The sequence below is a fragment of the Gorilla gorilla genome, chromosome 8 (assembly GCF_029281585.2).
Source record: "Gorilla gorilla gorilla isolate KB3781 chromosome 8, NHGRI_mGorGor1-v2.1_pri, whole genome shotgun sequence".
In the NCBI taxonomy this organism is placed as follows: Eukaryota; Metazoa; Chordata; class Mammalia; order Primates; family Hominidae; genus Gorilla; species Gorilla gorilla.
The window spans coordinates 70,619,085-70,646,825 of NC_073232.2; the positions used below are offsets into that span (position 1 = coordinate 70,619,085).

The 27,741-nt window shown below is 42.8% G+C and overlaps 1 long non-coding RNA gene and 1 pseudogene across 1 annotated transcript in view; one reads left to right on the plus strand and one right to left on the minus strand.

The window, feature by feature from the left end:
* The first annotated feature begins 403 nt into the window (after positions 1–403).
* LOC134759174 (uncharacterized) overlaps positions 404–27,741 on the plus strand; it is a 31,121-nt gene continuing 3,783 nt past the window's right edge. The window contains exons 1-2 of the long non-coding RNA XR_010135106.1: positions 404–479; positions 1,178–1,257. This is a non-coding gene — a long non-coding RNA (uncharacterized lncRNA). The remainder of the gene's footprint in view (positions 480–1,177; positions 1,258–27,741) is intronic.
* LOC101129714 (eukaryotic translation initiation factor 2A-like) lies at positions 18,862–21,039 on the minus strand (annotated as a pseudogene).

Sequence of the window (27,741 nt, forward strand, 5' to 3'; positions counted from 1 at the left end):
CCTCCACAAGGTGCAGGCAGGAGGAGTTGAGTGTTAGTAGCTCAGCCCAAGATGTCTCCTGGGGTTGGCTCTCACTGATCCATGCCAGGGGAGCTGATCAAGCACCTGGAAATCTCTAAGGGCAGCTCCCTCCTCTGGCCCTGCTCTCCTCTTTTGTTTCCCTGCAGTGGGTGCAGTCTGAGGGCCCTGGTGGTGCATTTGCACCAAGGAGAGAGAGGCCACTTCTGCCTGACACATATATCTTCTCTCCTCCCTTGTCTAGGGTTAGGAACTGTCAGAGTGTGGCTCAACTGAGAAACAACTTTCTGAGTAGAGGTGGGGTAAGATGGGCTAAGAGGCTTCTGAGGTCATGTGTTCACCATCACTGAGGCATTGTGATGTGTTAGGTGGGTCTGAACCCTCTGGCTTCAGAGAGAGTGCCTGTGGGGCACCAGGTAATCCGAGACTGCAGCTCAGAGATTACTCCAGCAAAGGGTCAGGTAGGTGTGAGCCCTCCATTCAGAGAGAACTCTCGGCATTTTTTACCTTCTTTTATTTCATTCTTATTTAATAATCATTCTTATTTCATTAACTTGTATTTTAACTAAATGTATTTTTTCCTCTGTTAAAATTGTTTTTTGTTTACTTTGGAGTTCTTCTTAAATTGAATGTTACTTCAGTACAATATTTTAATTTATTTTCAGTATATTTTAAAGCCAATGCATTTGAGGCTATAAATGCTCCTTAGAGTACTTTTTGGCCATATCTTATAGGTTTAGATAAATAATGTTCTGAATTACATTTCCTTTTAAAGAGCCTTTTTACCTTTGATTTCTTTTTAAATCTAAATATTATTTTGAAGTTTTTTATATTTTTAAATGTTAACCTTATTTTGGGGAGAGAGGCTATTCCTTTCTTCTTCGTTTCTGGGTTATTCTACATATGGAGTTGTTATAATTTTTCCTCTTTCAAAATTAAGATTTTATTAGGAGCAAAGTACAGTAGTCCTCACTCATATGCAGTGTGGCTTTCCATAGTTTTAGTTACCCCAGTGAACAGGTGTTCAAAAATATTAAATGGAAACTCCCAGAAATAAAGAGTTCATAAGTTTTAAATTGCATGCTTTCTGAGTAATACGATGAAATCTGGTGCCATCTTGCTGTGTCTCACTGGGGAGGTGAATCATCTCTTTGTGCAGGTATCCACACTGCCTCTGCTACATGCCCCTTGGTCACTCACTCATTGTTCTGATGATAAGATCAACAGATCACAAGAAGGGTGAGTAAAGTACAGTAAGATATTTTGAGAGACCACATTCACATAACTTTCATGAGTATATTGTTATAATTGTTCTGCTTTACTATTATTGTTAATCTCTTACTGTGCCAAATTTGTACATTAAATTTTATCATAGGTGTGTATGTACAGGAAAAAGCAGTATATAGGGTTTGGTGCTATCCAAGGTTTCAGGCATCTGCTGGGGGTCTTGGAACAAATCTCCTGGGGATAAGGAGGAGGTACTGTACACTGTAGAATTTTATAAAATTTTTATTTATTATTTATTGTTTTTGGTAGAAACAACGTCTCCATATCTTTGTCTGTTTTCTATTTCTAGCTATACAATCCAGTTTGTTAGTTTTATTATTTACACCCTTGGTCTTTTGTGCTCTTGCTTCTTTCAATTTCTGACATGTTTGTTAAAATCCCATCCAGTTTTTGGAGGGAGATAAATACTTGCACATCTCTTTTGGGTTCTTAGTCCACTGGGAGCACAGCTGGATGAGTCCTAAGAACAGAGGTGGCTTTATTATGGAAAAGTAGTCTTGTGCTTAAGGGAAAAATGGAATTTCCTTTTCCTTTTTCTTCTTCCCCAAATTGGAGTTTCTTGGTCCTGCAGACTGGATGACTAAGGTGCTCAACCAGCCAAAGCCTGGGAGTGAGGAGCATGAGAAGAGCACCAGCTTGGCCTCCCAGAGGCAGCAATGTGCCCAGCCCTGCAATGACAAAGCACAGGCAGGTCCTGGAAGCTGCAGGAGAAAGTAGAACATGCCCTCCCTGCTCACCTTTTAATGTGGGGAACTCAGTAACGTGGTCACGAGAATCCAATAGAAGTCACCTTCCCTGTGTTTTCCGGGTCAGAGAATTCCCTTCTGGATAGAGACCTGCACGTGAGGGAGTCTCCAGCCAATGGCTGGAGTGGTGTGCTTACCTCTCTAGAAATGTGAGAAGCAGGCAATTAGCAGGCCTCTGTGACAACTCTGATACTGTTGTCTATCTTAATTTCAATCCTGTATGTGTTTGTGTGTAAGATTTTTGTATTAACAATATATTTAAGTTGACATAATTTGCCTTTTGAAGGGAAAATTTAGCCCAGTAATAGTTATTATAATCAGTGATATATTTGGAATTATTTATACAATTGCTCTAATTTTTTGACTTCTATTTAATAGACTTTATATCAAGAAAGAAGCAGTATAATAGTTAAGGGTGGGGGTTTTGCATTCAAATTCTAGTTCTTAAAGTTACTAGAAAGGCCATCATAAGAAAACCACTTAACCTTTCTGCATCTAAGGTTTTTTGTCTTTAAGATGCACAACGCATAGGATAGTGAAAGAATTCTTTGATATTTATAAAGTGTTCAGAATAGTGCATGGCACCAAGTAAATGCACCATCAGCTATTACTGTTTACTTTCTTCCCAAATTTTTCCATTTGTTAAATTTCTGTTCGTTCTTTTTTCTGATTGGTTTGATTTGAAATTTATACCTCTACTAAGGCTGTCCTCAGAGTTTTAATTAATATATATTTGTTTTATATTAAATGAGTTTTTTGTTTAATTAAAAATAATTTCAAGGCACTGAGATTTATGGTTAAAGTTGCTTTGAATACTACTGAAAACATAAACCAAAACTAGTAGAGAAAGGAGAGGGAGAAAATGAACATCTTAAATGAAACAACAGTTTGCCACAACTTCAAAGCAGAAATGATGTAAAACGTTCACTAAATACCATGTCTTTGGACCAACGTGAAATGAATGAGTATCATCCATGCCCAGAGACCACATACACTTCCTGGGACCACAGTAAGTACCCCAAACCTCCCAATTGTTGCTGTGACCACCCAGAAGTTGCTTTCAATGAACCCTAGACTAGACATGGTCTAATCCTTGGTGGTTTAATGACGGAACCACTTGGCCGCAGGTGACCCCACTCATCTGTACAGACACTTTAACATCTGTGGAATCCTGCATGAGGTCAAGGCTACTTTGTGTCCGTTGTTGATGCATTTGCTAGTACAATCCTAGTGCTCCACTTTACTGACTTCCTTTATGTGATGAAAGAAAAACCACCTCATTGCCTCCCTTTCTGACAGTTCACTGAGGCATAAATAGCCCCAGTTGAGATGTGTTTGTAAGGAATAAATTTAATGCATTGTCTTGGCAGGAAGCATTTTCTTGGTGCCACTTTCCTAGGTGGGGTTTCTTCTTGCAGACTGTGGCTTGAAGTTCCAGAGCAGAGATGTACATTACTGTCTACCGCTGAAGTGAACTGCTGCCCCTCTGGAGTCTGGATATCATCAGAATGAAAAAGGTTCAGCACTTTTTTTCAGGAGCAGTAAATCACACCCTTTGTGAGGTGTACATTCAGTCTGCTTGCCTCTCTTTCTTCTAGAAGTGATGAAGCAGAGTGATGCCTTTGTCTTAACTCCTGTCGGTGTGGGGAGGGTTGTCTGGGCTGCCAGGACTCTCCCTCCAGGCCCATAGGCCTGCTGGTTCCTGACTGGATTCCAAATGCGCACATGTTCGGAGGTGCACCTTGCCTCCAGCATCCCTCGCATCCCCTCACACCCTCTCTAGAGCACACAGTCCCTTCACAATGCCTCACATCCATGGTTCAAAGCATTGGAGTCTTCTCTGCTTGGCTTCCCCAGGAGTAAGGGAGCATTATCAGATGGGCAGGGCCCTGCAGAGCTTTGTCTTTTTGCACACTTTCCCATCCCAGGTGACATGCTTGGAGCCACCATGCACGTCATTAGGAGGGACTTCCCATGCTCTTGGGAGGCCCAGGAATAGTTATGAAATTATGTTAACTATACAGACAAAACTAACAGATATAATATTAGCAGTGATTAACATATAACATTTATTTGGTATTCAAAAGTTAATTGTGCAAATATGAGAGAGTGAATGTTTTGGAGTTTATGGCTGTCTTGCAGCTTCAGTGGGAGCAATGACGTCACACATTGCTAACAAGGCCGTGATGGGATGCATTAATGCAAAAATGGGGTGTTGATCAGAGGAGGCGATGGTCCTATTGTCCTCTGTGCTGGCTAGTTTGTCTGGAACTTTGTAGTCTCATTGTCCATTGCATTATAGAAAGAACCTTAAAAGTGAGTATATGAGACAGTGATAACATCTTGAGGGATCTAGAAACCATGCTGTTTGAAGACGAGTGGAAGAACTATCTAATCCCACAGCGCTGTCTAAAAAAAGACTGGAGGAAAACGGTTACTGTCTCCAGATGTTTAAAGGACTGCAACAAGGCAGAGAAAACAAACCGATTCTGTGTAATCACCGTAGGATAGGACTTTGATCTGTAGGTGGATGTTGCTGGGGGCAGATTTTATTTCATTCCAAAGAGTAGCTTTTGAACAGCCCTGGGGGCAGCCCTGTGGGAAAGTGCTTACCATGTTGCCCAAGCCAAGGCTGGCTGCCCTTCTTCTGGAGCTTGGGTGGATAAATGTGGGGTGTCCTGCGTCTGAGTGCAGGGGCTCTGCAGCTGTAGGAGGAGGCAGTGGCATGGCTCCCATGTCTGCAAGTCTTGGATGGGAAGGGCGGCCTGGACCAGCTGTACTCCCGGAGGGTGCAGGCCTGCCAGCTGCCACAGGGGATGTTTGTCCAGCTTTGGGGCTTAAGCTGATGAAGTAGGCCTGGGGTTTCACCTGCAACCTCTCCTGCACTCCTGACATCTGAAGGGAAGGCCCCAACCCTGAGACTCAGAAAGTCTGTCCACACCCTGAGGACGAGGCAGAGGATGAGCCTTCTTGGCTTGAGGATGAAAGACGGGGTGGAGCTAGGGGTTGGGCTAGGCGCTCTCCTTCCTGGGGGTCTTTTCTGTTTGTGAAGCCCATTCCCATGAACGGGTGCTGTCCTCAGCATGGTAGGAAGCAGCTCTAGTGTTTAGAGTCCAGTTGAGTCATTTGCCCAGCCAGTCCAGCAGGAGATGCTTGGGCCGGTGCATTGGGCCGGTGTGTTGGGCTGGCCGGGTCCACCTTGACCACTGGGGGCTCTGCAGTCACCTGCTAGGCTGGTTGGTGGCACCCAGCAGGGTTCAGGGGCCTACTCATCACACACGTGCCTGTCATGTAAGCTTTCAGCAGTGAGTCCCTCCCATGCCCTGTCATACAGATACTGCTTTTTATAGGAAAAGGAGAAGCAGAAGGAAAAGAAAACTGGTGATAAATTTACTAATGAAAAAATCAAGTTCCGAGGGAATCCTGAAGTTAGTTTTCATTCTTTTCAATTAATATACACCTTTATTTTGTCTGCATTTTTAACTTTCGATTTTATATAATTTTATACTTTATGAAAAAGGTGAAAAAAAGCATAAAGAATTCCCATATACTTTTCGGTTCAGATTTCCTAGATGTCAATTTCTCAGGCCATCTGAGTACAGGGAACAACATTAGGAAATTAACATTGATAGAACATTCGTCTAATCCATAGACTTTATGCAGATTTTACCAATTGTCCCATGAATGGCCCTTTCCTGATCCAGGATCCAACCCAGGTTTACATGATGAATTTAGTGGTCATGCTCCTTAGCCTTTAATCTGGGAGAGTCTTACCTACACCTTTGGCAAGTTCATTTCTACAGAAGGAGAACTTATCCATTCAAGAAATGCCGAGTGTTTACTAAACTCTGTCTGTAGCCTGCTAGGAATGAACATCACATTGAAAAGTACTGACACCATCCCTGCCATTGGAGGGCACTCCATCTAGTGTTGAACACAGACAAGCAAACTAGCAGTATTCACAAAGAATGACAATTACTCTATGGGGGTGAGAAGGGAGCATATAGGTTGAGCGGTGGACATCTAATCCATATAGGCTGGGAGGGCAAACACCTAATCCAATTTGGAAAGAGGCAAGAATGGATACTTAGAAGAGGCAATATTGGAGTTGAGGTCTTTGGGATGAGTAAGAGTTATTCAGGCTGGGAGAAAGATTTTGCTGGCGTGAAATCATGCAGGTGGTGGCAATGACATTAGTGAAAGCCCAGTGGCATGGGACCTCTTCTCTGGTCACTAAACTAACGTGCATTCTAGAGACTAAACATGAGATATAAGACAGAGGAAGCAGAAGCCACAGGTTTTGGAGATTGGTAGGAGGGAGAGGGTGAAGCACAGGGTGATGGAGAGGGTGATGATGAAGAGGGTAGTAGAGAGGATGATGGAGATGGTTGCGGAGGGATGGTGGAGAGGGTGATGGAGCAGGTGTTGGAGAGGATGATGGAGAGGGTGGTGGAGAGGGCAATGGAGAGGGTGGTGGAGAGGGTGATGGAGCAGGTGTTGGAGAGGATGATGGAGATGGTTGCGGAGGGATGGTGGAGAGGGTGATGGAGCGGGTGTTGGAGAGGATGATGGAGAGGGTGGTGGAGAGGGCAATGGAGAGGGTGGTGGAGAGGGTGATAGAGAAGGGTGGTGGGGGGGGTGGGTGAGGGGCACAGTGAGAAGTGAAGCCCAGGCTTTGGCACTGAGTGGAAGCTGGTGCCATTCTCTAAGGCAGAAGACACATGGGAGGAATAGTTTTGAGGATGCGTTTGCACTGAAGTGTTTGGGTAATTTGAGTAAAGTTAGAGTATGAAGCTGAGGTTCTCTTCGTCCCCATCCCACAGCTTATGCCATGTTCTCAACTCTTTTCAATCCAGCAAGTCTTCATGGAGAAACTGCTAGGTGTAAAATGCAGACAGGTCCTCCTGAGATGCAGGCTGAGTGCCATGGTCCCTGCCCTGGGAGCAGCCAGGGCCTCCGACTATGGGCAGACCACATAATAAAGGTTGTCCAAGGAGACCCAAGCCTGGTCAATGATGGCTCAGGAGGGCACCATAGATGGGGAACTGTCCCACCATGCAGAGCAGTGTGCTGAGAGCGATGGAGCAGATGGCCAAGCCAGAACCGGCACTTGGCTGGGATTCCAAATGCCAGGGAGTGGTGGATGCACATCCATTCCTCTGACCTGTTAGAGAAGAGCTGGGAGGAGCTCCTTCTAAATGGAAGCCACTGTGATAGCTTCCATTCTCCCATTTCTCTATGGGGGAAGTGGGGGCTCTGAGAGGGTAAGTGACTTGCTCAAAGCCACACAAGTAGTAAGTGCAGAGCCAGGACTTTGACAGAGATCTGAAACTAAAGTGCCTGTTTCTTCCCCTGTTCTATGCCCCTGATATCAAATGAAAACTCAAGTCTAGTCTGAGCAACTGTTGAAATCCATGGATGAGGTGAGAGAATGTCTGGATGGAAGTTGCAACCCTGGAGTTGTCATTGGCACCAGAAAAAGCCCTGTCCATCGTCAGGAAAAGCCCTTCCCTACAAGCCCCCAAAGAAGAAATAGGAAGATGAGGCCTAATTCCAGGGAATGGGATTAAGGCCTGGCAGGGAGGGCAGTTACGCCAGCCCTGGCCTGGTGGTGGGACTGACCTTGGGCAAACAGAATGCAGACAGGACAGTCAATGGCACCAAGAAACGTCAGGCCAGATCTGGCGCGAGGCTTGGCCCTGATGCATCTTCCTTTTCCCCAATTCCGGATCTTTTTCTTGATTGACTGGGAGGCTGCTGGCGAGGCTCCAGCTGGGGCCTCAGTTCTAGGGCATGGTGTTGATGTTTATAGAGGCTGTCTCTTCCCTTCTGACCCCTGCTCACCCTGTTTGCAGACCTGCTTTACTCAGACTGGCTGGGTTGGAAGCACTTAAGAAGAGGGGCTCTCAGCTGGATTCTTCCTCAGAGAGTCAGAAGTCTGCTCCGCCCCTCAGTCCACCAGCCTCTCAGCAGCTCAGCTGGTGGGGGAAGTCCAGGCAGCCAAGGGCAGTGTGGCTTTCCTGACTCCTCCAGGATGGGGTGGTAAGAGCAGAGGAGAGAGTGCAGGACTTGGAATGTGAGACCTGGGGCAAGTGACAGGCCCTGTTGCTCATCTGCTAGGATTAGAACTGAGGAGTTGGCTGCAATCAGGGAGTGTTAATTGATCTTGAAGGTCATCTGCCCAACCTATCAGCAGCACTCTGTCTCTTCTCCACTCCTCTGGAGGCCCCAGAGGTCCCAGCTGAGCAAACCCACAGTCCACAGATTCGTACGAAATCTGCGCTCAGCCTGATTTGAGACCTGAGAGGTGGGAATGATGGCCAGTCTATAGAGGGACAAAATCCAGGCTGGGTCAGGGTGTGTGCACTCTTGCTGTCGGAGAGCCTGGGAATCCAGCCCCAGCAAGCTTGCAGCCACAGAGAAGGAACACAGACAAGAAGCAAACCACTTCCCAGACATCCATGGACCACCACAGTCCATTCCAAATGGCTGGGCAGCACCTCTGAAGAATGAGTCTGGGGTCCCGCACTTATGACCCAAGGGCGGAAGTGAGCCAAGTGAAGATTCTTTGTGCTAAAATTTGCTTTGTGCCTGGAAAAGAACCTTGGGCTTCCTGGCCTTGGCAGCTCTGGGAGATATTTTCTCTATTAAGCACACCAACAGCTGCTGATTTTGGCTAAGGTTTTCTTGCTCACTTCTTGGGAGAAAAGATGCTCAGCTGTCTACAAGAGCTACCAGTGGAAATCAAAAGCAAAAACACAGAACAGATGGGCCCTCAGGATGAAACCCTGAGGGGGGACGTGGGTTCCCATCCTCAGAGAAAGCTGCAAACCTCTGGCGGTTACAGTGTTCTCTTCTCCTCATGCCCAGGCTTGGCCTAGTGTGCTCACCTCCATGCTGCAGGGCTGTGTGGATGTGTCTCAGGGCCTCTCCCACCCGACGTTTCAGGACATGAGACATAGGGGGACCGAGGATTTCTATGAGGGGACAGTGAGCGAGGAAACAAGGACAGGGACATTTCTTGGATCAAAGTATTTCACCCAACATCACATTACCAATTCTACTAGATGATTCTTTCCTTTCCGTGTCAATTTCTCCATTAATAGGTTCTGATTGGAGACAACCAAAATAACAGTTAACACTTGTGTTATTGTTTGCTAGTGCCAGGCACTAGTGTACAGATTTGCAAGAGCACACTTAATCTTCCCATTACTCTTGAGCTATATTCACTTTGCTAAGAAAGTTGAGGCTCAGAGAATAATAATTTATCCAAAGTCGTAGAGTTAGTAGTTGGCATTACTGGTTTGTCTACCACCAAAAATTACTTGAATTCCAGGATAGACTGCCTTTCTGGGCAGACTGATGCCACAGGTTATAACTAACCTGTGAAGACAGAGACTTGTTTTTCATTCATTTAATACATATAAATATTAGTAGAAGCATGTATGTATACACACACACACACACACACACACACAGAGCAAACCTTACTCAGCAGAAATATATGTTCAATTCCCCTCTCAGTCAAAGAAACAAAAGCAAAGATGGCCATACAATCAAGAATCTCCAAACACTGGCAAGAAATCAACATCATTAAAAGGACATGTTGAATACATTAAAATTTCAAATTACATGAAGAAGATATCACAATAGTAAAGGAAGTTTAGAAAATCAAGAAATTATTAAGAATAAGTGTAGTTAATATTAACATGTATAACATCACAGAAATGGATTGGAGTATTTTATATATAAATTAAAGCAAAAACTTTGAGATCTGGAGGGAAAAAAGATAAATGAAATAAAAATAGTGGATTAAGGAACAGAATAAACATAGCTGAAAACTGAATTTGTAAACTGGGAAATGACAACAAAGAATTGTCGTAAAATGTATCCCCAAAGGGCAAAGAAATAGAAAATATTAAAGAAACATTGTGAGACAAAGTGGATTTATCAGAGAGTTCCAAATTCCATCTAATAGGACTTGAAAAAGAAAAAGAAATGAGAATTGAAGGGAGAAAATAAATAACAGAAGACTTTTTTCTTTTTTCGTAAATGAAGACATGAATCCTCAAATAGAAATAGCTCACTGCGTGTTAAATAGGATAACTGTAACAGACAAACCATAAGCACACCGTGTGGTGACATTTCAGAAAACCAAGAACGAAAAAGAAGTTCTAAAGAGCTAACGAAGCAAACAAAAAATACTACAGGTTGTCTATAAAGAAATGCATACCAGATTGGAATCAGGGTTCTTAAAAGCAAGAAATTTCTGAAAGCAATAGATCAGTATCTTTAAAATTTTGTAATGTGTGATTTTGAGCTAGAATTCTAATCCAAGCCACCAAAATTACAAGGGTAAAAATGGTTGTTTTAAGCAACTTTGAGCCCTTTTTTTTTAAGGACCCGAAGTTTACTAATCGTAAGCCCTATTATCAGAAATTTCTGGCAAATCTATTCAAGCAAACTAAAACAAAAATATCAATAGTTAAACTGAGGAAGACTTGTGATGTTGGAAGTAGTGGTTAGCTAAATAAACAGTTAATTATTGATTCTAAAAAAGTATTGATTTTTAAGATAATTGTGATAAAACCTGGAATACATAATCCCCAATTATTTCATAATAGAATGGAGTCTCAAATATTGTTCTCCATGAGCACTGAATGTTTTTGATAACGAAAAACAATTAGTTTTAGTGACTCCTTTTTCTCAAGCTGTTTGTTCTGACAAAAAGACCAATTTTGTATTTGAAACTCAGAGCAGGCTTCTTCCCTTCAGTCACGATCTTGCCTTTTATCTCAACTGAGATGCTAAAAACAAATTCAATAAGAAAACAAGAAAGATCTCTCAGAAATTAAAAAAAAAAAAAGACTTTGATTTAAAAACATTAGGCCAGGCGTGGCGACTCACGTCAGTAATCCCAGCACTTTGGGAGGCCGAGGCAGGTGGATCACTTGAGGTCAGGAGCTTGAAACCAGCCTGGCCAATATGGTCAAACCCCATCTCTACTAAAAATACAAAAACTAGCCAGGCTTGGTGGTGTGCACCTGTAATCCCAGCTACTTGGGAGGCTGAGGCAGGAGAATCTCTTGAACCAGGGAGGTGGAGGTTGCAGTGAGCTGAGATCATGCCACTGCACTCCAGCCTGGGCAACAGATCTAGACTAAATCTACAAAGAAGTGGTTAGGTAAAGAGGTAAAAAACACAGAATGCAGACAAAAAGGCATAGTAGTGATTAATGGAAAATAGCTAGATGCAAAATTAGAGGCCGGGCATGGTGGCTCACACCTGTAATCCCAGCACTTTGGGAGGCTGAGGCGGGCAGATCATGAGGTCAGGAGTTTAAGACCAGTCTGACCAACATGGTGAAACCCCGTCTCTACTAAAAAATACATAAAACAGCTGGGTGTGGTGGCATGCTCCTGTAATCCCAGCTACTCAGGAGGTTGAGGCAGGAGAATCACTTGAACCTGGGAGGCAGAGGTTGCAATGAGCCAAGATCTCACCACTGCACTCCAGCCTGGGCGACAGAGACAGACTCCATCTAAAAAAGAAAAAGAAAAAAAAATAATTAGAGATTCAATTCAGAAGAACAGTATCTAACTAAGAAGTGTTCCAGAGAACAGAGAAAACAATCAGAAGGAAATTATTGGAAAAATAACACTGGACAAACGCCCAGAACCAGTGGGCTTGAGATTTCAGATTGAAAAACCTCTGTGTATGCAGTATCATAAATTCACATAAATGAACAAAAAAAAAATCCACCAGTGATACCATTGTGAAATTTCAGAAACAAAGACATGATACTAAAACTGAGAAAGGTGAGAGAGAAAGAGAGAAAATAAACACAGCTAACATGCACATGATTAGGATGAGAGGTGCTGACTTGATAGCAATGTTGGAAGTTGGAAAGCAGTGGAAAGCAATGCTTCTACAAGCTTGGGAAAATACAGATATTTTCAGACAAGCAAAGATTCAAACCATAATAAATTCCTGCATAACAGAGGGTAAATCCTTTCACCTTACAGGTCTTTTCTTTTATTCCTTTGCTAGGAAAGGATAACCATGCTGTCCCATCTACTTCACAGAGTTTTAGAATTAACTGGACCCATATCAAGTGTCAGTGTAGTACAGAATCTGTTTTGTGGGAAGCTGGAGAAGTCATCAGTTTCAAGAGATGGAAGGGAATGATGCCTGGGCCCTTGTTCAGTTAGAGAAAATCCACCTTGGAAGCCATTTTCTGAGCACTTCCTTTGTGATTTTTGTTTACATATTGTGAGTTTCTTGTCCTTAAGTAACTCATTTTACTTTGGAAAACAGATACGTGTTTGGAATATGGCACAGACTGTGTATGCCACCTACTTCCTCTCTTCAGCTGATGAAATTGTCCAGTGGGGACAAAACTCCTGTGCATGTAATTCTCATGTACCAAAGCAGCCAGAGGGTGTGTTCAAGCCATATAAAGTTAAGAGCCAAACAGAGTAGAAAACATAATTTTTCAACCCAGGAAAAGAGTTCCCAACAAGTTATTAAAACAAAGAAGAAGAGCAAAAAAGAAGACTAAAGGCATGAAACCAGGTGAAGAATAACTAGGAAGATGAGGAACCAGGGAGAGAAGAGGGATATCAAGTATAGGAGGAATGCAGGATGGCTGTTCAGGATAAATGTTCAAGCCAGGGGCTTTTGCCAGGGGCACATGTCTATGCAGTGCAATGCATGCATGATCTTTCTTATGTAAAGGCTGGAGCATATGAATACAGTCTGCTATCTTTGAGTAAGGCATTCGTCTCCATGATATTTGAACAATTTGGTCACTTTATTCAATTAGAGAAGAGATCAGAAATATATTTATAAGAGACTAGTGTGCAGACCAGTGTGGAGCTGGCCCAGAGAGGCAGAATGGAAAGGTGAAACCAAAGCTCAGGAGAGCTGGCTGAGTGCAGAAAGGGTAAGAGTTATGAAAGATGGAGCCAGGACAACATATTCCAGCATATGGAGCCTCTGTGTTCAGTGCAGGTGCATATCTGGCATGATCCAGGTGTACCCTTATAGGAGAGGACACTTGCAAAGAGCCGCATAAGGTAACCTCACTGAGGAAAGAATATGAAGACCATAAGGTGGGCTTCAGAGATAATCATGGTAAGACTTGAAGGGATGGGAAACTTGATCAGGAAGAAAATGTAAAGAGTCCTGGGATAGTTCAGCCTGGAGGAAAAGACTAAGGAAAAGTTTACTACAGACAATGAGATACAGGAATTTCACACAAGATGGCTGCTACCCTTCTATGAAGGGAAATGGATCTATGTTAATAGCAAAAAGCAATTCAATTATTTATTCTTAAAAGAAAAACTTTAGACAAAATAAATTTAACAGATTGTATTTGAGCAAAGAATGATTCATGAATTAGGCAGCATTCAGAACAAGAAGAGGTTCAGAGAGCTCCACTCTACATGAGCAGTGAGCATTTATAGACAGAACCTGGCAGTAAAGCACAGAAATAGTTTGATTAGTTAGCCATTGCCTTATTAGGGCATGGCCTTATCAGTTGGCTGCCTGTGATTGGCTGAAGCTTGACTGCTCGACTGCTTATGTTGGCTGATATCTGGCTGTTTGTTACAACAAGCTTAAAAATTATACTCCTAAATTAGGTTTCAGTTTGTTTATATGCTAAGTTGCAGTTTGTTATGTAGGAACTCAAAGTATGGAGATAGCCTTGGGTCAAATTTAACACTGTACATATAGAAAAGTTATATATATAAAAAATGCATATGTTTTATATATATAAAATATATAATTTATATATAACACATATCATGCTATATATGTAACATGTACTATGTAACATATATACTTATATATAAGATAGTAGAAGATTTTAAGTCTATATCAAATATGAATGGGTATTGTGGTATAAAACATAAACTTGTAGTTTTCCAGCAAATAAAGTTGGATATGATTATGATGAGTGATATCAGATATATGAGCAGATAAGCACAGATTATTGTTTCTTTATTTTTTGTTGAGGTGAAATTCACATAACATGAAATAGAACCATTTTAAATTGAACAATTCAGTGGCATTTAGTGCATTCACAGTGTTGTGCAACCATCGTTGCTATCTAGTTCCAAAACATTTTCATTACTTCCAAAGGAGACCCTGTATTCATCAAGCAGTCACTCCCACTTCCTCTCCTGCCTTTTAACTTGAGAATTGTATTGATTTGCATTTAATATAATTCTTAATAGTATATGCATTATCTCAGGTCCTATTTGTTTGCTTTACAACACTTACAACAATGTGCAATTACTTTACTGTCATTGATTTCTTATATTGGCCATGCCTGTCTCCCCACTGGGCTGTAAGCTCCCTGAGGACAAGGGCCTTCCAAGTCTTGTTCACTGTTATACCCCCAAAAACCTCACATGGTGCTTTCCTCAGGAAATTGATTTGAGTGAACTAATGTGAAAGGACTCAGTAAACTGTATATCGATGTGAACGAAATGAGAGGTATTTATTATGGAATGGATAGAGAGCAGATGCCAAGGAAGCTGGTGATTATATAATGCTGATTTCAAGAAAGTATGAATGACAAATATGCTACCTGGGTCACTATTCCCACAGCGAGTGTCATGGGCAAGGCGAGGAGTCCAGCAGGATGGTCACTGTGTGGTTTCTCAGCTGGAGTGCAGCAGGAGCAAGCGTGGAAACATCCTTCTTTTCTCTTCTCCCCTCCCCTCCCCAAGTGCAAATGGAACCTGTGAAATATGGCTTGATTTTGAGGCTTCTAATTCTTCATTGCACTCCCAGACCCTTCTTTTATCTCTAGTGGCAGCCCTGAGAATAAATCTCTTGGTCACACTCTTCAATCAGGTTCTCCCAGAGAAAAGGTTAGGCTGCAAGGATGATAGGAACCAGACTTCAAATGGGTTTCCAGGAGCTGAGGGAAGGAAAGGTTTTTCCTACAGTTTCTCCAGCCAAGGGATTAAGAAAAGGATGGGGTCATAGAGCAACAGCAGTAGAAGGTGGCATTCCAAGACTTTCTACAGGACTCCACCTAAGGTCAGTTTCTCGTCACTCATACCTGTTTGTCTTTTGCCTGGCAACCATCAATGTAGAGTTAAGAACCAGGAGGCAGGAACATGCTCCCCAAGTCACAGTCTGCCTCCCACATACTGCAGTTTGATTACAGCATCCTGCCTCTCCACAGGAGGAAAGTGGTGTCATTCTCCAGAACCAGGTGTGGATTGTGATCAGACCTAGAATTGGCTATGTAAAAAGCTTAAGAGAGAGATTCCATGTCCTGCAACACCGTCCACAATTCAAATCTGTATTCAAAATAAAACTAAAAGCAGAGAAAATCTACAGCAGACCTACCACTCTCCAGGCAGATAGTGCCCTCTCCACACTCTGCAGCCATCACCTGCCTCTGCTGGACGCTGCCCAGAGAGAGACCTGCTGCTGCAGAGCAGCTCTGTGTCAGCCACTGCGGCCTTAGAGAGAGCTGCAGGAAATGGGACTTCTCATGTGCTCTCCACAGTGGAACCACAGGTCAGCAGCTGAATGGAGCCTCTACCCTCTGGATGCCTTTCTTGTCACTTAGTATTCTTTTTTTTCTCATTCTGGTACTTTATCTGCTGGAAACATTCAAATGTATTACTAATGTCCTTCCAAACAGACTCCACATGGGAATTTTCATGATATCTTGGCTATATTTACACAAAGATTAGCTTGCAGGAAACACAAAATAAGTATGCATAAATAAATGAGTGGCTCAGCACACCAGAATTGTGTGTCCAGCTCCATCATTGACTGTTCCATCAAAGAGATTGCCCAAATTCCTCTTATGAGGAGAATGACAACACTTGACTGCATATTCAGACTCTTCTGAGGCTCCTCAAATATACACACTCATTGAATAGAGCAAGGCCTGAATCCTGGTTTAAAAATGCACTAATGGAATTTTAAGGCCTTCCTAAGGTAGTAGACTAGAAAGAAATTCAGTTTTCCCCAAATTTACTGCTTCAGTTTATGCCGAGCAATTCGGCGAGTGTATTAAGCCATTTTGAACAGCTGTAAGGAACTATGCGAGGCTGGGTAATTGACAAATAAAAGAGGTTTAATTGGCTTATGGTTCTGAAGATAGGAAAAGAAGTGTGGTGCTGGCATCTGCTTCTGGTGAGGCCTTGGAAGCTTCCACTCATTGTGGAAGGTGAAGGGGGAGCAGGCATCTCACATGGTGAGAGTGGGAGCAAGAGAGAGAGGGAAGAGGTGTCACACACTTAAACAACCAGAGTTTGTGAGAATTCACTTATTATCAAGAGGACAGCACCAAGGCCTTCAAGAGGGATCTGTCCCATGACCCAAACACCTCCCACTAGGTCCTACCTCCAACATTGGGTATTAGATTTCAACTTGAGATTTGAAGGGGACAAACATCCAAACTCTATAACTCCTCCCCTGGCCACTTAAATCTCATGTTCTTCTCACATTGCAAAATACGATCCCCCTGCTGCCAACTCTTCTGTCTTAACTCATTCCAGCATCAAGCTAAAAGTACTAAGTCTCATCTGAAGCTCATCACTAGGCAGTGCCCCAGTGGAGACTTGGCATGTGGACTCCAACCCCACATTTCCCCTCAGCATTGCCCTAGTAGAGGTTCTCTGTGGGGGCTCTTCCCCTGCAGCAGGCCGGTCTCTAACTGGGCACCCAGGCTTTCTCATATAGCCTTTAATATCTAGGTAGAAGTTGTCAAGCCTCCTTCATTCTTGCATTATGTGCACCTTCAGGTTTAACACCACATAAGCCACCAAGGCATATGGATTGCAGCCTCTGGAGTGGTGGCCTGAGCTATACCTGGGGACTTTTGAGCTGCAGCTGGAGCTGGAGCAGGCAGGATGCAGGGAGCAGCATCCCAAGCCTGTGTAGGGCAGTGGTGTCCCAGGTCTGGCTCCTGAAACCATTGTTTTCCTCCTAGGCTTCTGGGCCTATAATGGGGAGTACTGCCTTCAAGATCTCTGAAATGCCTTTGAGCTCTTTTCCCCATTGTCTTGGATATTAGCTCTTGGCTCCGTTGTAGTCATGCTAATCTCTCTAGCAAGTAGTTTCTCTGCAGCCTGGTTAAATTCTCTGCTACATGGCCAGGCTGCAAATTTTCTAAACTTTTATGCTCTGCTTCCCTCTTAAACATAAATTCCAACTTTAAGTCATTCCTTTGCTCCCTTATCTGATTATAGGTTGTTGGAAGCAGCCAGGTCACTTCTTGAACACTTTGCTGCTTAGAAATTTCTTCTGCCAAATACCCTAAGTCATCACTCTTAAGATCGGGCTTCCATAGATCCTTAGGACATGAATACAATGCCACCAAATTATTTGGGAGAGTGTAACGTGGGTGACCTTTGCTCCAGTTCCCAATAAATTCCTCATTTCCATCTGATACCTTATCAGCCTAGCCTTCACTATCCATATTTCTATCATTATTTTGGTCACAACCATTTAATTAGTCTCTAAGAAGTTCCAAACTTTCCCTTATCTTCTTGTCTTCCTCTGAGCCCTCCGAACTCTTCCCACCTCTGTCGGTTACCTAGTTCTAAAGTTGCTTCCACATTTTAAGGTATCTTTATAGCAGTGCCCTACTCCCCAGTACCAATTTTCTGTATTAGGCCATTTTTGCATTGCTGTAAAGAAATACCTGAGGCTGGGCAATTTATAAAGAAAAGAAGAAGTTTAATTGGCTTATAGTTCTACAGAGAGTACAGGAAGTGTGGTGCTGGCATCTGCTTTTGGTGAGGGCCTCAGGAAGCTTACAGTCATGGTGGAAGGTGAATGGGGGAGCATGCATGTCACATGGTGACAGTGGGAACAAGAGGGCAGGGGGAGGTGCCACACACTTTTAATTGGCTTATGATTCTGAAGATAGTACAAGAAGTGCAGTGCTGACATCTGCTTCTGTTGAGGCCTCAGAAGCTTCCTTCCACTCACGGTGGAAACAACCAGGTCTTGTGAGAACTCACTCACTATCATGAGAACAGCACCAAGCCATTCATGAGAGATCCACCCCCATGATCCAAACACCTTCGGTTAGGCCCCACCTCCAACACTGGGGATCACATTTCGACATGAGATTTGGAAGCGATGAATATCCAAAGAATATCAGTGAGTGAATATAGGTTGAAGAGAAAGAAACATATATTCATTCTAAAGTTACAGAAACAAACTTTTGTTCGCCTTGTTTTCATCGACTTCTTTTGGATTACAATCTAGTGAGTTACATTTATTTGTTTTAGTTTAAAATACCCATATTCATTTATATGGTAAATACTGGTCTCTACTGAATGTCATTGATATTTGTCTTTTAGTCTATCAAACTTACCTAAGAAATTCATACGTGTCTTTTCTATAACTTGCATTGAAAGATGTTAACTTAGTGGTCATTAATACATAATTTCCCAAATGTGCAAAAGGTTAGATAAATGGTTAATATAATGTTTGAGCATTAAGTGTGGGTACATGGATATTCAGGGTGCTCCCCTGGATTTAACCCAGATGTGTTTCTATGGATTTATACTAATAAATCTGCTCTCTGTGAATCTTTAAGTAACCATTTTCAAATCTTCCGGCTCTTGGAGAAGGGAACTATCTTTTATTTTTCTAACTCACTGTTTTTCTAGCTGTGTTTCAGTTGCTGTGTTCTTTCAAGGTTCAGCTGCTTTTGGCTTTTTAGGTTCTTGAATTTTTCATCTATCTCAGGATTTCCAGATGTTAACTGAGAGTCAGTTGCTTTTGGCTTTTTAGGTTCTTGAATTTTTCGTCTATCTCAGGGTTTCCAGATGTTAACTGAGACACTGTATTTCAGGGTGTGCTCTGGGGGACAGGGGTAGGTGTCAAATCTGGACTCTTGTCACTTCTTACTTCCTGCTTTGTAGCTTTCTTAGCTTTATATTTCCTTTGATTTTTCAGGGCTGCTTTTGTTAATGGTTTATCATTTCCTGGTTGCGATTTCTTATTCTGGGGTGATTTCTCTTCATACAGCTTAGAATTTGTGATTGTTTTATTTCTTAAAGCTGGGAGTCTATCAGTCGTTGCAAATTTAGGTTCCTAGTTGGGTACTTCACTTGGAACTGCTTGATAAGTTACTGCTTTTGCTGGAAATAGTTCATCCAGAAATGGCTGCCAAGAAGCCTGCCGTATTTCTACATTTGGTGACACATCTTACTCATGCAGGATAGGGCTGGTATAGTGTCAAAGCTTGTATCCATTATTAACACACAACCTGGGAGCATGTGTGATAGTAAAAGGTGCTCCCATCTAGGTACCTAGCAAAATATGTATGATCAGAGGATACTTGTTTGGAAATAAGTTTGTAGCTTTTAATATCCCACACTCATGTTTGTTCCTCAGATTTCCAAATCCAGTTAGTGTTAATATATGGCCACAAGGGCCAAATAGGCTGCCTTAGAGCACCAGTTCCAAGGTCAAACACAAGATCACATTTCAAGTTGAAAATCATAGCTTTGGCAGGCATAAAACCATAAATAGCATAAAACTCAGTAGAACCAGAATTCCAAATTATATCATAAATGGGGCTATGTTTTGGTAATTGAACAAATGACAGCACTTTCTCCATTTGTTGCAGTGCAATGCAGCCTTTGTTCCCCATAGCAGGAAGTTCTTCTCTTGTCAACATCTGTTCTCGCTATTACAAGCCAGCAGTGGCTTTTTCATTCCACAGCGTTGTAACCTCATCGGCTTAGAGAAACTGCTGTTGGCTAAAGCTGCATGAGGTCCAAAAAAGTTGGGGTACGAGTATAATACAACAAATGAAAGTACACCGTTACTCCCTGAAACATAGACAGCCCCCTTGTGTGATTGGAGTCCAAGTGATAACCCACAATCAATTTTTTGCAAAGACAATTTACTTGCAATTTTATAAAATCATCGTTTACAAAGAAGTGAACTTTATTGTTAACATTTTGGACACAAAACAGTTTCATCATCTGACCAGATGGATACCAATTTGCATTTTTTCCTTGATGAAAGACTTCGAGCACACCCCACTCTCACACGATGGAGTTGCAGGTTGAGTCTCCCAGGAGTGCCATGTGTAGGGAAGTGTAAGGCTGCTGTATTACCAGGACATGGGTTTTTGGTAAGAATTCAAGAAAAAAGTGCCTTTGGAGGTGGAAGAAGTGTAGTAAACTCATGTTAGTGACACTGATAATATTTATAATTTTTTTCCTTTGCCCCAGCAAATGAAGCTCCAACTGTTGCTAAAGTTATAGACTTTGTAATTTTCCTGAGATTTCCCTGGAAACACTATGCTTTCTGCAAAACATGGTGGTGCATTCACCATACAGAGTCCTTCTGATCCTCAGCTGGGTTCACATACTGACTGTGGGAACTAGAAGCATCATTATCTCTGAGTCTGTAGCCACATCTTCCAGGAGTGGCATGGACAGCCCCACCTTCTCCTGGAAAACAGTTACCTTTCTTTCCAATCCCCCTTCTTGTCATGAACTGTTATACTGCTGCTGGGTCTCTTACTTGACTAACTTAGGGAAGGTCTGTATATGTGTCCTCCACTCCCTGCTGGAAAGTAATGGGAAATGTGTGAATTCTCCAGGCACACAGCCTTTGCTCTTGCAGTTTCTCTTTGGCCATATGAATAAGCTCGCGATGAATCCTCAGCAGTAGGATTTTGGATTGCAGTTGGTGCTCTCTGTCACCACTTTATTGATGTCGGCTGCAGAAACCTCCCCAGTCTTCAGTGGGGTCCGAATGAACCAGAGCAGGAGGAAGGAAATATACTGTGGTCCCTTCATAGGCTCCTATCAGTTCACACTCAGCACCAAGGCCATCTGGCACCTGACTCACATTCCACAACTGTGTCGTCCACAGAACCTGAGCTCTGGCAGGGCAGGGACTGACATCCCTCCTTCCCTGCCTTACAGCCTGATTCTTCTGATATCCTCATCTCAGAAAGGGTCACCACCATCCTTTACTTGCTCAATCCAATAACCTAAGCAATTGGCTCAAATCTCTATCACTCCCTTTTCACAAAGAGTTCACAGTCAGATCCAAATACACCTCATACTCCACCATGCACGGCTGCTCTTACTGCCATGGCTGTGTCACAGCAATACTTCCTCCCCACCTCCCCTCCTCCATGGCCTCTGCAGTGCTCTCTCTGCTTGCTTTCCCTTTCTCACTTTATTCACTGCGTAACAGCAGCATGATCCTCCAAGAAGTAATTCCATCCATCTCCCTGTTCAAGGCCCTAGAACACCACTCATGGCACCTACAGTAGCTTCCCACGCCTGCCATTCCCCCACACACCTGTCACTCCTGCTTCCCAGTCTCAGGCTGAGCACCTTTCCCCTGCTGGATCCCCATCCAGGCCCCCTCTGGTGAGCACAGGCCCCTCCGACCTGGGAGCTCTGCGTTGTCCCCTAGGCGCCCTGGGCGTGAAAGCCTTGTCCTGGGTCCTTATGTGATGGCTTCCTTCTTAACCTTCAGATGCTACTTTCTGAAGTAGCCTCTCCCAGGTCATATCTACCTCATTGCTCTGTTACTACGTTGCCTGGTCATGTGTTGACTGGCCCATTGTCTGTCTTCCCAGGCAGAATGCTGGCTCAGTGAGGGGAGGAGAGAGGTCTTTCTCACCATTGCTCCCCAGCCCTAGCATGGAGCCTGGGACATAGTAGGTGCCCAATACACTTTTGTTAAATGAATTAATTAGATTCTTTCCTTAGCCTTCTGTGTCCAGTGTGGTCAGGAAATAGCTATTGAATGAAAAAGAAATAGATGAATGGATCAATAATGGTGTAATTCTGTTGTAAATCCTGATGCAAATGCCCCCGACATGCAAGGCAGCTCCTGGGTGTGAAAGCATCTCTTCTCCATTTTTTCCTCCCAGTCATGTTCATGCAGCAGCATTGTTTATAACCAGATTTCCTTAGATCTTTTGCAGGACAAGAATTCATCTTGTGTGGGTGGAAAAGATCATGACTCTGGAATTCTAAAATATCTCCCAGATTGATTTTTTTCACCAAGGAAGCACCTGTGGATGTGGGGCCCTAAATGAGAAAGTTCTGATTTTACACATCTATGATTTGGATGGAAACAAAAATGAATCTCTCACCTTCTGGTCACCTCTCTGACTAGCTCTCCCATTCCTGTACATTTACTCCAGGGGGAAAGTGCAGAGGAGGTGGGCCATGCCAGGAAGGGCACAGCCATTGGAGAATCTGAATTAGTGGATTTCAAGCAAAATTAGAGTCTGGGGCTAGGACCACCTGGAAGCTCCTGTGGTCTTACAGAGCTGACACAAGTGGCAATGAAAATGGCCTGAAGAAGAGGCAAAGGGACTAGCTACAACAGCCACTGGCACCTGCCTCTGGGCTTGCCTTTTGTCTCCCTTTCCTTGCTCTTTAAACCTGGCTATCCTTACCCTCCCTTGGAGAACACTCCTCCCAAGACTGACTGTAAAGTAAGGCTGCCCCTGCAGAGCCCGAAGATGAGCCTGGCTGAGAAACAAGAAATAATCTCCCGGCTTTCCAGACTCCCCTCTCCCCACTGCTGGTGAAGCTCATGGCTGGTGAAACCTTGGCATGTTTAACCTCTCCACACAAGTAACTCATTGATTGTAGATTTTGGAAGCATCTGAAAATACAAGATAGCGTTAAAGTATGCATGTGTGTGTTTGAAAGAACAGATGGGAAAATCCCTTTCCCATAGCTATTAATAACACTTTCCAGGCACTAAAAGAACAACAGCCATAACTCTCACCCATCCAAAATTGCTGAGCACAGCACTTTCTTACTTTACACACCTCCTCCCTCCTAATTGCTCACTGGTTGGATTTCTGATCTGATAACTCTATTTAAAAATTGAGTTTTGTGGGAATTTCATCCTTGTCTGAACTCTTTCTTTTGGCCAAGCTCTTCACCTCTGTAGCTGCCTCTCCTACCCTGTGAAACTGGCCAGGGTGGCACCTACTGCCAGAGGTGCTGCAGCCCCAAACAGGGGCATGATTGTCATGTGGCTAGGGCCACTCAATGCAGTTCCAGAAGACCCTAACTCCCCCAGAGGAATCGCCATGTGGGCCATGTCCTGCATCTTCTGGCACTTGAGGTCCCTCCATCTTGTCTCCTGCCACTTGATAGAGGCCTGGTGTCAAATGAGCACTCTGCTAATGCTTATGGAATGAGCATTTTCACCTCTCACCTCTCCTCCCTCTGCTACCAAAGTTCTCAAGGTTCTTGGGTCACATCGTGGCCTTTCCTGGGTTTGAGTCTGAACAAGAACAAGCTGTTCTGCCTGCCCATCTTGCCTTAAGAGCACCCATTTTCCAGTTTCCTGATGTTGAGTCCATGGTGTTTACCTTTGAAAGGAATCAACTGAAAATCTGCAAAAGGGTTGAAAAGTGGAAAATGGTGGCATGAATAGTCTGAGACATAAAGGAAATTTTTTATGAAAGGAAGTCAATGGCATTGGAACCAGTGGTTTCCAGGATTCAGCACTGAGATGGCATAGAAATGGATGGGCTTCCCCAGAGAGTGTGAACCACCCCAGCTTGGAATAGCAGGGCTGGGAGCGCTGAGGCCAGGGTAGGAAGCAAGTTGGAGGGAAGGATTTGGAGGACCACACTAACACCCTGCCCAAGCTTCACTTGGCTCAGCCTGCAAGCCAGGGAAAAGGAAGATGTGCCTGTAGGCTCTGAACACCAGTGGGCAGAAGCACAGGGTGTCTCAGCTGGCACAGAGCTGCACAATACACGCAGGAAACACCAACCCCAATTACTCGGCCCTGCAGTGAACCCCTAATTCTTCTGGCAGCTGAGGCAGGATGAGCTAAGTTTGTATGGATGAGGGAAGTTGATCAAAATTTACTATTGAGTGAAAACATGAGTCACAAAAATTATATTTCCATATAGTACACACATGCATGCACAAACATACACACACACACACACACACACACACACACACACACACACACACACACACACAGACACATCCCTGAAGGGATTTACAACCAAATGAACTCAGGGTTCAGATTTGGAACTGGACTTTCTCTTATGGGTACTGTCTTATTTCTCCTCCCATGCAATGATCTTGTTCCTGATTCTGAGGGACTGGCTGATTCTGATTTCCTGGTGGTCATGCTTTGGGGAAGAAACCTCTAGTCCCCTGACTGTGCATCTCAAACCCTGATTTCCCTTCCAGGACAGTTCCATGTGTGCGCCTGCAGCCAATTTGCTTGCTAGGTTGACTATAGCCTCCCAATAGAATCTATATAGATTGTCTGTGGGATGTTTGCACTCCGTTGAGCCTGGTTTGATACATAAATGTTTGATTGACCACAAAATTTAAGTAATGTCCAGATTGTGTCACTGGAGGCCTCTGGGTGGAGGCTGGACCTCAGGGGCCTACGGAAAGATGCTTGGATTTTCTTCTAAGTTTAAAGGGGACTGGATCTCGGCTGCCATGTCATTACCCTCTTTTACTCAGCCTCTGCATAACCCCTGGTTCTGATGGTGCACAGGTGGGAAGGCCATTGTGCCTCCCTTATTCTGGGCCACAGGAGACACCCGGCTCTGAGCACTCAGCCAGAGGCCTCAGGAACACCCCAGGGAGACTGGCACCCAGCCAGCTCATTGCCTGACTTGGCTGCAGCCCCAGCCTGTCTTTGAGGTATTTAGAAAGCGCAGCATGAATGCCTCTGGCATGGCCCCAGCTGTGGGAAAATAAAATGCGTCATTTCTCAGAGACAAGTTATCAGTGTCAAGTTCAGTGTCATTCAAGTGGCCCTAATAGAAGAGTGTGCTTCCTGTCCAGGGAGTATTGCCCTCCCATGTTGGACAACTGCAGGTGCCACTGTCCAGAGGACACAGGGACAACCTGAGAGAGACCTGGTTCTGATTTTCTATAAAGAAAATTCATCACCTGAATTTCCACTATTTTAAGACAATCTCCATTGTTAAAAAAATAAGCTCTGATGCACTGAAATTTCGGAGTTTATTTAAGCAGTAATTCATGAATTGGGCAGCTCCAAACTAGAGTGGTTTGGAACTCCCCAGAGGTAGATGAAAAGCTCTAAAAGGGTGAATATGGAAGCAGAGCAAATAAATTAATTGGTTAAAATTTGAACAATGGCCTCATTTGGACTATGCAGGTGGGAAGTTCAAAGTGATATAACTAATAATGTCCAGTTGGCTGGTGGTGGGCTAAGCTTAAGTTTAATTTTTAAAAAATTAGTCATATATAGGAAATGAGTCTGAGTTGGGTTTCAGGGGTTTGTTTATGTAGGAACCCAGGGCATTGGAGCCACCTCAGTCTAATGGCCTCCCCATTTAATTATTTTAACATCGTTAGTATTCTTTATATTTTAAAGCATATATAGAGCACTCTCTCTCTCTCTCACACATACACACATATACACATGTGTACATATGTATACATATTTATTTTTGTGTATTGATCTTTTATCCTGTGACCTTGCTGAACTTACTTATTCTAGGTTTGTTTGAAAAATTTCTCAGAACTTTCTATGTAGACTATTATGTCATCTCCCAGTATTGAAAGTTTTTCTTTCCATCCTATGTGCCTTTTACTTTCTTTCATTCCTCATTGTGCTGGCTGGATTTTCCAGTACTGTGCTGAATGACAGTGGTGAGAGTGGACATCCTTGTCTTGTTCTAGAGCTTAGGTGCAAGCACTTGGCCTTTCACTGTTAAGTATAATAGCTATGGATATTTTGTAGTTGTTCTTTATTTCTAAACTTCTAGTCCTCAGTGGTCCCCTATCCATGAATCATTTTTTTGCTCAATTAAACTGTTAAATTTAATTTATCTAAGGTTTTTCTTTTAATAGTTATATCTGAAGTATTTTTGTCTGTTTGTTTTTTAGACTGTGTATAGTTGGGTCATATTTTTGATTTAATCTACCCTGTCCATTTCTGTTTCTGCTTTTCATTTGGTATATTTAGACCATTTACATGCACAATAGTTATTGATCTATTATTCGATCAATATAATATAATGTTGAGGTTATCTACCATTTCATTTTTCATTTTCTGATTATTCTGATTGTTTATCTTCATGTTTTCTTTTTATTCACTTCCTGTGGGTGACTTGAATATTTTTAGAATTCCGTTTTGACTTATCTTTAGTGTTTTCTGATGTATCTCCTTGCATTTATTTTAGTAATTGCTTAGGTAAATTATATGTACATAACTTATCACAGTTCATTTGGGTTGGCATTGTAGCAGCCTGAGTGAGTTAGAACACTTACCTATTCTTATGCCCCTTTACCCTCCCCCATTCTTAATACAATCATTTTGAATATTTCCTCTACATGTGTTGGGAGCTATACAGACATTATTACAAGTTTTGCTCCAGCGGTCAAACATACATTTGGAAATTCAAGAGGAGTAAAGTCTGTGGTATTTACCTGTATTTTTGCTTTTTCTGTCATTCTTTCTTCCTTCCTGATGTTCCGGTGTCCTTCTTTTATGAATTCCCTTCTGTTTAATGAACTTCCTTCAGACATTCTTTTACGGTAGGTCTGCTGGTGACAGATTCTCTTGGTTTTACTTCATCAGAGAATGTCTTGATTTCCCCTTATCCCCTGAATGATATTTTTCATTGGATGTAGAATTCTGAGCTGACAGCTCTTTTCTTTCAGCACTTGAAAAATGTTCCTCTTCCTTCTTGCCCCCGTGGTTTCTGAAGAGAAATCTTCTGTTCTTTGAGATGTTTTTACCCTGTGGTTAAGTTATTCTTTCCCTCTGACTACTTTCAAAAATTTTTCCTTGTGTTTAGTTTTCAGAAATTTGACTATGATGTATTTTAGTATAAATTTCTTTGGTTTTATTCTGTGTATGGTTTGCTCAGCCTCTTGAATATGTAAATTTATATATTTTCCAAATTTGTAAATTTTCTGACATTATATTTTGAATACTTTTTCAGCCCCCACTCCTGTTCTCCTTTCCTTTGGGGACTTCGGTGACACAAATGTTAGACCCTTAGTTATAGTTCCACATGCCCCTAAGTTTATACATAAAAGACATCAGGTATATGTATATGTTAAATATAAATATATATATTTAATGTCTCTTCTTTCTGTTGTTCTTTCTTTTGTTGGGTATATTCTATTTTATTTTCAAGTTTACTGATTCTTTCCTCTGTTTTCTTCATTCTGCTGTTGAGTTCATCCACTGAGTTTTTCTTTCTGCTTTTGCATTTTTTAATTCTAAAATTCCTATTTTGTTCTTATGTTTTTTATTTCTTTGTTATAATTTTCTTTTCTTTTTTGGGGGGGAGGGGGGACAGTCTTGCTCTGTTGCCCAGGCTGGATTGCAGTGATGAGATCTCGGCTCAATGCAACCTCTGCCTCCTGGATTCAAGCAATCCTCCTGCCTCAGCCTCCCAAGTAGCTGGGATTACAGGCATGCACCACCATGCCTGGATAATTTTTCTGCATTTTTAGTAGAGACAGGGTTTCACCATATTGGCCAGGCTGGTCTTGAACTCCTGACCTTGTGATCCGTCCACCTTGGCCTCCCAAAGTGCCGGGATTACAAGGGTGAGCCACCACACCCAGCCTCTTTGCTATAATTTTCTATTCTTTTCCAAACATCTTCATCATTGTTCCTTGAAACATTTTTGAGGTGCCTGCTCTGAAATCCTTGTCGG